Consider the following 8,906-nt stretch of genomic DNA (forward strand, 5'->3'; position numbering starts at 1 on the left):
CCATATTGACGCTTTTTATTGTTAGTCTTTGCAAAACATGTTTTAAGTGGTTTAAAATGTGATACATCAGCATCCTCTAATGGTATTTATGGTGTCTGCGAAATTTGTAGCCTTTGTCCAGTTTATTGGTCTTGGTGGAGGAATTTGCGTCCACTATTTTCACCAAATCAGCAAAGGTGACCTTTGGCAGGTTGATAAGGCTCAGAGAAAACACTCTGCCGGTATACATTTTGCCGAATATAAGCGCGAAGCGGAAGAATGCCTACGCGTCAGTGGCGTATTTCCGTTTTTTGTGAAAAGGGTCTATAACAAACCTAACTAAACCGTCCTTCTTTGTGACCAGGAAATAACAGGAATAGAAACCCTGGTTAATCAGATTGTGAGGTACCTCCTGAATTGCACCTTTGTTCAGAAAAGAGGAAAATTCCTACTTCAGGATGTGGGCCATGCTTTCCTCTGTGTGAGAAAAGAGCATGCTGCTGAAACGTGAGGGTTTCATTGCAAACTGCAGACAATAGCACTGTAATATCGTTCGCAATACCCATTCGGGTGGTGCTGCTGTAAGCTAGGCTGACACATAGCTTGTGACCGTGCCCAGCCAAGCTGGCTTCGTGGATGCCCAACTAGCTTATTTGTGATGCAATGGCACCCTTTGCTAGCCTAGAAATCTAGACACACCCTAGCGGCAGCAAATGCAATCTGCCCACAAGTGTCGTCTAGCAACTCTCAATACCCTTCTGAGCCGTATTCCCCTAACTCTTGCCGGACCAATCACATCGGTATAATGCCATAATGATGACGGCCGAGTTGCGTTTGCGTGCTTCTAGTAAATACAGTAACTGGCGAACGGCGGCGGTCGGACTTGGAGTTAAGCTTTTCTCTGAGAAAAGAACAAAGAACGGCACTGAAGTCATTCTTAAAAAGGGAAGATGTGTTCGGAGTTTAGCCGACCGGATACGGCAAATGTTTAATCTATCAACAAGCTCTGTTTCACCTTCGTTGCTCTGGTTGGTGGTAGCGCTATTGCGTGCAGAGGGAGTTTGAAAGACAACCGTTTATCCCGCCACTCGGACTGAGCCCCGTCTATGGTGAGTTTCCAGACCAAACATCTTGATGTGGGTCTGGCTTGTCAGGCTAACCCTTTGCATCACAAGCAGGTTCAGAGCTGCGTCCACTATTTTGCAGAGAAAAGGTCTTTCCCTGCAGAGAGGATATCTCACTGTAACAAATTCAATCGAATTGTTAGATTTATTGAGTTTGTGTTGTGTTTGTTTTGTTTTCTGGGAAACACTGGGGCCGAAGCCTTTATTATTTGAGTGAGGGGAACACAGTGTGTGCGGTGCGATAATGCTGTTTTTGAACTTTTCCTCACAACAATCCCTTTGAGCAGGGGGAACACTACAGAAGAAACCTTCCGTCTTTTAGACAGGTGTTCTGGGGCAGGAAGAGAGTCCAAAGAGCTTGACACTCGAGAACGTGGACCCCATGCCCCCCATCAGCCAAACATCAGGCCGGCCGCTTGCGTTTGTAATCTGTGGGGTTCTCAGTTTCCCCACAGCGACAGGGGTAGTTTTCCCCAGTGCTTTGCAGAGGGTGGGTTGCTCTGCCATTGCGCAGCCTTTTTGTGTAGGGCTTTTCCTTGCCCTGATATTATTGCATCATAGCAACTGCGGGCCAAAGAGAGCATTTTTACGTCTCTTTTTGCTATCCAGGGGACCAGACAGGTTGAGCCAGAGCCACGGAAAGCCCCAGCAGAACAGAGAGAAAGAGAGAGACCTGGACTGGGACTTCACGTGCACAGCAGAGAAACTGAGAGAAACTGACTAAGAAAGGCTGATTGAGAAGGAGCGATCCATATCGTGGAGTTTACATAAACACACACATATGTGTGCTTGTTATTTGTTTTGACAAGGAGGAGCAAGAAAAACGGTTTGAAGTCCTCCTTCACGCTCAGCATGAAGACCGGGAGCTGTTCCGGAGCTGGATCGACTGGGAGATTTGGGCCACCCCCCCGCTACATCCGACTCGGCGACCCTATTCCAACTAGCGAAGATGGGGCCCGAGGATGACCCGGAGGCATTCATCGACCTCTTCGAGAGGTCCGCCGAGTCCAGGGGATGGCCCCGCTTGGACTGGCCAATGCGGCTCCTGCCATTACTGTCCGGGGAGGCGCAGGTAGCCGCCCACCAACTTCCAGTCCGGAATCTCCTGGTCTATGAAGACCTAAAAAGTTCCATTCTACAGCGGGTCGGCCGGAGTCCGGAACAATATCGGCAGCGGTTCCGGACCCTGACCCTCGACGACTCCGGCCGGCCCTTCGCCTTCACGCACCAGCTCCGGGACTCCTGCCGCAAGTGGCTGATGGCCGATGGAAGCGACGTTGATGGCATCATAGATCGAGTGGTACTGGAGCAGTTCGTCGCGCGGCTTCCCAAGCAGACTGCGCAATGGGTCCAGTGCCACCGCCCGACGTCGCTTAACCAGGCCATCCAATTGGCGGAGGATCCACTGGTGGCGTGCCTCGGGGTCGGCGAACACTTACCATCTGCTTCTCTCTCTCTCTCTCCTGCTACAAATCCCCCTCTCTCTCGCCCTATCCCTTTTCGCAGGTCTCGCGGGGGAGTGCCGCCCAAACCGGGCCCAAGATGGCGGACGGGCGGATCTGGGGAGCCTCTGCCACCTCCCCGCCCGGCACTGAGGGGAGGGGCGTCAGCGCCGGACACTGTCTCTTCTTCCACCAATCCCGCCTTCTCTCCACGCCAATCTGCCGACCTGCTTCCGGCCACTAGGGCGGCGGTGAGGCCTGGGCCAGCTTGTTGGCGCTGCGGGGATCCGGGACATTTCATTGATCGGTGTCCCCTCATGGAGGTGGGCATGCTGGTCCGGGTCCTCGACGCGCCGCAAGCTGCCCTCAATCAAGCTGGATTGTACCTAATACCTGTGAGTATCAAGGAGGGTACTTATCAGGCTTTGGTGGATTCAGGTTGTAACCAGACCTCCATCCACCAAAGCCTGATACAGCCCAAGGCATTGGGTAACAGCCGCACGGTTACGGTGAGGTGTGTACACGGGGAAGTGGTGAAGTATCCTTTAGTGCCGGTCGTTATTCAATTTCGGGGACAAAAGCATAGTGTGGAGGCTGCAGTTAACCCGCATCTCCAGCATCCGTTGATTCTGGGAACCAATTGGCCAGCATTCCATAAATTATTAGGGCATGTATGTGCGGATGCCTCTTGGGGGAAAAGTATGCAGCGGAGGGAGGCGGTCGCTCAGTTGGGTGAGGTGGATTCGGGACCTCGGGAAGCTGTTTCAGGGGAACCGAGTGGTCTGGAGATGGCTCCTCTCACAGATCGCGATGATTTTCCCCTGGAACAGTCCCAAGATGAATCGCTCAAACATGCGTTTGAGCAGGTCCATTCCATCGACGGCCACCTCCTCCAACCAGGACAACCGCTCACCTATCCGTATTTTGCAGTTTTGAAGGATAGGTTGTATCGGGTAACCCAAGATACCCAGACAAAAATGGATACAACCCAGTTGTTAATACCTAAAAGCCGTCGGCAAATGCTATTCCAGGCGGCTCATTGTAATCCAATGGCAGGGCATTTAGGACAAAAAGCAACACTTAACCGTCTAATGGCCCGCTTCTTTTGGCCAGGCATTCACGGGAACGTGTGCAGGTGGTGCGCATCTTGTCGTGAATGTCAGTTGGTGAATCCACCGGCCACCCCAAAAGCACCATTGTGCCCCCTTCCACTAGTGCAGGTCCCCTTCGAAAGAATTGGTATGGACCTCATCGGGCCATTAGAACGGTCTGCACGAGGGCATCGCTTTGCATTGGTCCTAGTGGACTATGCAACGCGATACCCGGAAGCCGTGCCCCTCCGCACTATTTCGGCGAAGAGTGTGGCGGGCGCACTGTTTTCTTTAATCTCCCGGGTGGGAATCCCGAAAGAGATTCTCACCGACCAAGGCACGGCGTTCATGTCACGGACGGTCCGCAAACTATACGAATTGTTGGGCATTAAATCGATTCGCACCACAGTCCGTACTGTGTACCACTACCACCGTACCACTATCACCCACAAACAGATGGTCTGGTGGAACGTTTTAATCTCACGTTGAAGACCATGATTCGTAACTTCGTTCACGAGGACGCAAAAAATTGGGATAAGTGTCTGGAACCTCTGTTGTTTGCTGTATGCGAGGTCCCGCAAGCCTCCACGGGGTTTTCCCCCTTCAAGCTTCTCTATGGGCGCCAGCCTCGGAATTTGTTACAGGCCCAGGACAGACAAAGACAGCTGTACAACAGGGAAGCTAGACTACGTCAATTCGCACCGGGAGATAAGGTGTTGGTATTACTCCCCACTTCCAGTTCAAAATTACTCGCGAAGTGGCAAGGACCTTTTGAGGTTACACGGCGAGTGGGAGACCTCAACTATGAGGTGGTACGATCCGATAGGTACGGGGCACGTCAAATTTACCACCTCAACTTGTTAAAAAAATGGTCAGAGGCGGAGTCGGTAGTTAGCGGAGAGGAGGATCTCGGGCCAGAAGCGGTTCAAAAACCTCAATCTCTCGCTCTGGCCCCAGGGGGGGGGGGATCACCTCTCACCCTCACAGCTCACCGACATACGAACGTTACAGGCAGGTTTTGCGGACGTGTTCTCGCCCCTACCGGGTCGCACCGACCTCATTCAGCACCAAGTTGAGACGGAGCCGGGCGTGGTCGTTCGCAGCCGGCCGTCTCGTTTGCCAGAGCACAAAAAAAGTAGTTCAGGCAGAATTAGAAGCTATGTTGGATATGGGCGTAATAGAAGAGTCTAGCAGTGATTGGGCGAACCCGATAGTTTTGGTTCCAAAGCCTGACGGCTTGGTCCGGTTCTGTGTAGACTACAGAAAGGTGAACGTGGTGTCAAAATTTTATACGTACCCAATGCCAAGGATTTGACGAACTGCTTGATCAGCTAGGAGCCGCTCGCTTTTATTCGACACTGGACTTTTATTCGACACTGCCTATTGGCAGATCCCCTTGTCTCCAATGTCTAAAGAAAAAAACGCTTTCACCACGCCATTTGGATTACACCAATTCGCCACCCTTTCTTTCGGCTTGTTCGGGGCGCCCGCAACCTTCCAGCGTCTGATGGACAGAATTCTCCGGCCGCATGCTGCATATACCGCTGCGTACTTGGATGATATCATCATCTACAGTACGGACTGGCAGCGACATATGCAGCATTTGCGGGCTGTCCTGAAGTCGCTGAGAAGGGCGGGGCTCACGGCAAACCCTAAGAAATGTGCGACTGGGCGGGTGGAAGTAAGATATCTGGGCTTCCACTTTGGTCATGGACAGGTGCGTCCCCAAATTGATAAGACAGCAGCTATTGAGACCTGTCCAAGGCCTAACCCCAAAAAGGAGGTTAGACAGTTCCTGGGGCTAGCGGGATATTACAGAAGGTTTGTGCCTAACTATTTGGACCTCGCTAGCCCGCTGACTGATTTAACTAAAAAGGAAGTACCAGATACGGTTCAGTGGACGGAGCGGTGCCAGCAGGCTTTCACCCAGATAAAGGCTGCTCTGTGTGGTGGGACTTCCTCTCCAGGAGAGGCGTGGTTTTGCGAGGTCTGTAGCAGGAGAGAGGAGTCGGAGCCGAGCGGTGAGCAAGTAGGTCAAGTGCAGATCACTAACACCTGTGTCTGTTTGCAGTAATTGGCGTGGAGAGACAGCATTTAAACCCCAGCAGAACAGAGAGAGAGAGAGAGACCTGGACTGGGACTTCGCGTGCACAGCAGAGAAACTGAGAGAAACTGACAAAGAAAGGCTGATTGAGAAGGAGTGATCCATATCGTGGAGAAACTGAGTTTACATACACACACACATATGTGTGCTTGTTATTTGTTTTGACAAGACTGAATAAAGAGAGCGTGTCCCAGTCAAAGCCGACCCCGTCTTCTTCCTTCACATCCCACGAACATTCGCTACAATTGTTTAATGGCTTCAACAGGTACAGAAGGCTAAAGTACCATAGGCTGTAAAAAAATATGGACGTAGTGTCCGTGATGTCACCCATTGGATTCCAATAGGCCGCTCTTAAGCGTAAAGTAGGGGCGAGCTGGCCGTTGCCATCTTGCGTGTGTCATCGTGTGTCACTCCTGGATAAAAGAAAATGGGTAAAGAAGCAGGATGTGGGCGGAACTTATGTGATGAAATGACCAGAGACTTTTAACATAGGGCTCAATGAGATTCTGCTTTCTTCTGGAGCCTGTCTTGTGTTTCTCATTAATGCAATTGTAGTGGACATTCCAGGGCTCAGTTTATGGCCGGGCCCCTCTTTGCCTGTAACAGTGGACAAAGGTTTGCTACATTTTGATTGGATCTTGTTGGACTAGCACAAACAAAATGTCCAACGGCATTAGATAAAGATGCTTTGACAACAGCCAGACACCTCTCTGAGGGCAAGAAGAATACCTCTGGTTTCAAGCCCAGAAAAAACAGGACTTCTCATTGGTCCACATGCAGTTTCTGCCCTTCACCCACCTAGAGACTGGTCCCTAATGTCCTGGTTTGTGACGGCCATAAACATTCCTCAGGACCTCAGCAGTAGTGGGTGAAACAAAGAAAGACCAAAATGATCCCTCCAAATCTATTCACAACTATGTTTGGAAACCTTAAGGCTGATGTAAACGACACACATCCATTACATACTCATTCAGAGAAATAAGTATTCTCAGTGACAGCTATTTGTAACGCAACATCTTACACAGAATAGGCTGTCAATGAACAAGTTAATGAATGCATGACAGTTTAATATTTTTCTATCATGTTTGGTGTCTATTTGTTTAGTATATTGTCAAGGGTATTCTGATGGTGGTATAGAAAGTGAGAAATGCATTGATCAACTTTAAAGACACTTTAAAGACTTCTAACTCTGTACAGTATGCAAATAAGTTCCAAAGGGTACAGAAGGGTGGGCCACACTGTGTGCCCTCTTTAATGCCAGCAGCCAGTAGCAACACTGGAATGGAGAAGCACCAAATTGCTATCTCCTCCTATTCGGAAAAGTGACAGAGCAACCAAGTTCTGAGCCTCTGGTTTAACCAGAGAGACAACTTGAATCTACAGTTTGTAAGGCAGCAACAGATACGACAACGTTCTGAGCCTCCAACCTGTGAGGAAAGAGACATTAACCAACAATACGCTCAGAGTTTTAGTCCAGCGAGACGACTACAGCACATCCCGAGTCTCCATGCTAGAGAGACCAAGGCAGATTGACCAGCTTCTGAGTGTCTGTCCAAAGAGGCAGAAGACACATAGAGACATTTGCAACAAGGTTAAGCTCAGGAGAGCAAAACTTCACTTCAAGAATCCTTCATCTGCGTGTTCCAGATTAAGGACCTTCTGGACCTACTTCAGGGCCTCATCTGCTTTTTCCAGATTTTAGGACCCTTTGGTGCCCCATGAGATCAGCATCCCACAGATCTTCGTGTTCAAGGCTGTTGAAACGGATTAGAGCTCCTTTCCCCACTGCATTGTCTCCCAGCAAAACCAGCGGAAGATGTCATCACCATCGGACTGCTTACTCAACCACTTGGAACGTAAATATCACTTAACCAAACCTCTTTCTAGAGTCCTTGGCTTTGGTTTATATTATCAGTATATGATTTTCTAATTAACGTTAGAGAAATTATATCTGGTGCGTTATAAATTAAATTTATTATTATTATTATTAGTTAAAAAATGTATTTGTTTGTTGCATAAGGTTCTTCACCTTAGTTTCAGAGAAGCAACAGTTTATCTTTCAATAAGATAACGTAACTCTTCTATAGCCACACTTGCTCACATGTATTTTATGCATCTTACGCACTTTATTCCTTTATCATTCATTGTATTAATTTAGTAGTTGTGTTAATTGTTCTGTTTATCTTTTGTTAATAAAATCTATTTTATTACAATTGTGTCTTACTTGTGCTGATAATACAGAAGAGGCTCTACAAGTTAGAAATCTCATCAATCTTTCAGATAAATCAGCTGACCAACTCTTCCCCCTTTACATTCATTCTAAATGACTGGAAGGCGTCCTGTTTGGAATGTTCTCATACAGCTAAGGTAAAAGACCCTGGCTAGTGTCCCAAACTAAGAGGGGGGAAGGTGGTCATCTGATGTAATCATAGCCACACCTTAAGTGACGCGTGATCCAAAATCATAACGTCAGCGTTGACGTGAGTACCAATCACTAGAGGTCAGAGGAGAATGGGTCGACTGATTCAAGCTGATAGAAGAGCAACTGTGACTGAAATAACCACTCATTACAACCGAGGTATGCAGCAAAGCATTTATGAAGCCCTAACACACACAACCTTGAGGTGGATGGGCTACAACAGCAGAAGACCCCACCGGGTACAACTTATCTCCACTACAAATAGGATAAATAGGCTACAATTTGCACAAATTCACCAAAATTGGACTGTTGAAGACTGGAAAAATGTTGCCGGGTCTGATGAGCCTCAATTTCTGTTGAGAAATTCAGATGGTATAGTCAGAATTTGGCATTTACAGAATGAGAACATGGGTCCATCATGCCTTGTTACCACTGTGCAGGCTGCTGGTGGTGGTGTGATGGTGTGGGGCCAAACTTTAGGCCCCTTAGTGCCAATTGGGCATCGTTTAAATGCCACGGCCTACCTGAGCATTGTTTCTGATCATGTTCATCCCTTTATTACCACCATGTACCCATCCTCCGATGGCTACTTCCAGCAGGATAATGCACCATGCCACAAAGCTTGAATCATTTCGAATTGGTTTCTTTAACATGTCAATGAGTACACTGTACTAAAATGGCCCCACAGTCACCAGATCTCAACCTAATAGAGCATCTTTGGGATGTGGTGGAACGGGAGATTCTTGC

Source organism: Pseudorasbora parva, chromosome 20, assembly GCF_024679245.1.
Source record: "Pseudorasbora parva isolate DD20220531a chromosome 20, ASM2467924v1, whole genome shotgun sequence".
Taxonomy (NCBI): domain Eukaryota; kingdom Metazoa; phylum Chordata; class Actinopteri; order Cypriniformes; family Gobionidae; genus Pseudorasbora; species Pseudorasbora parva.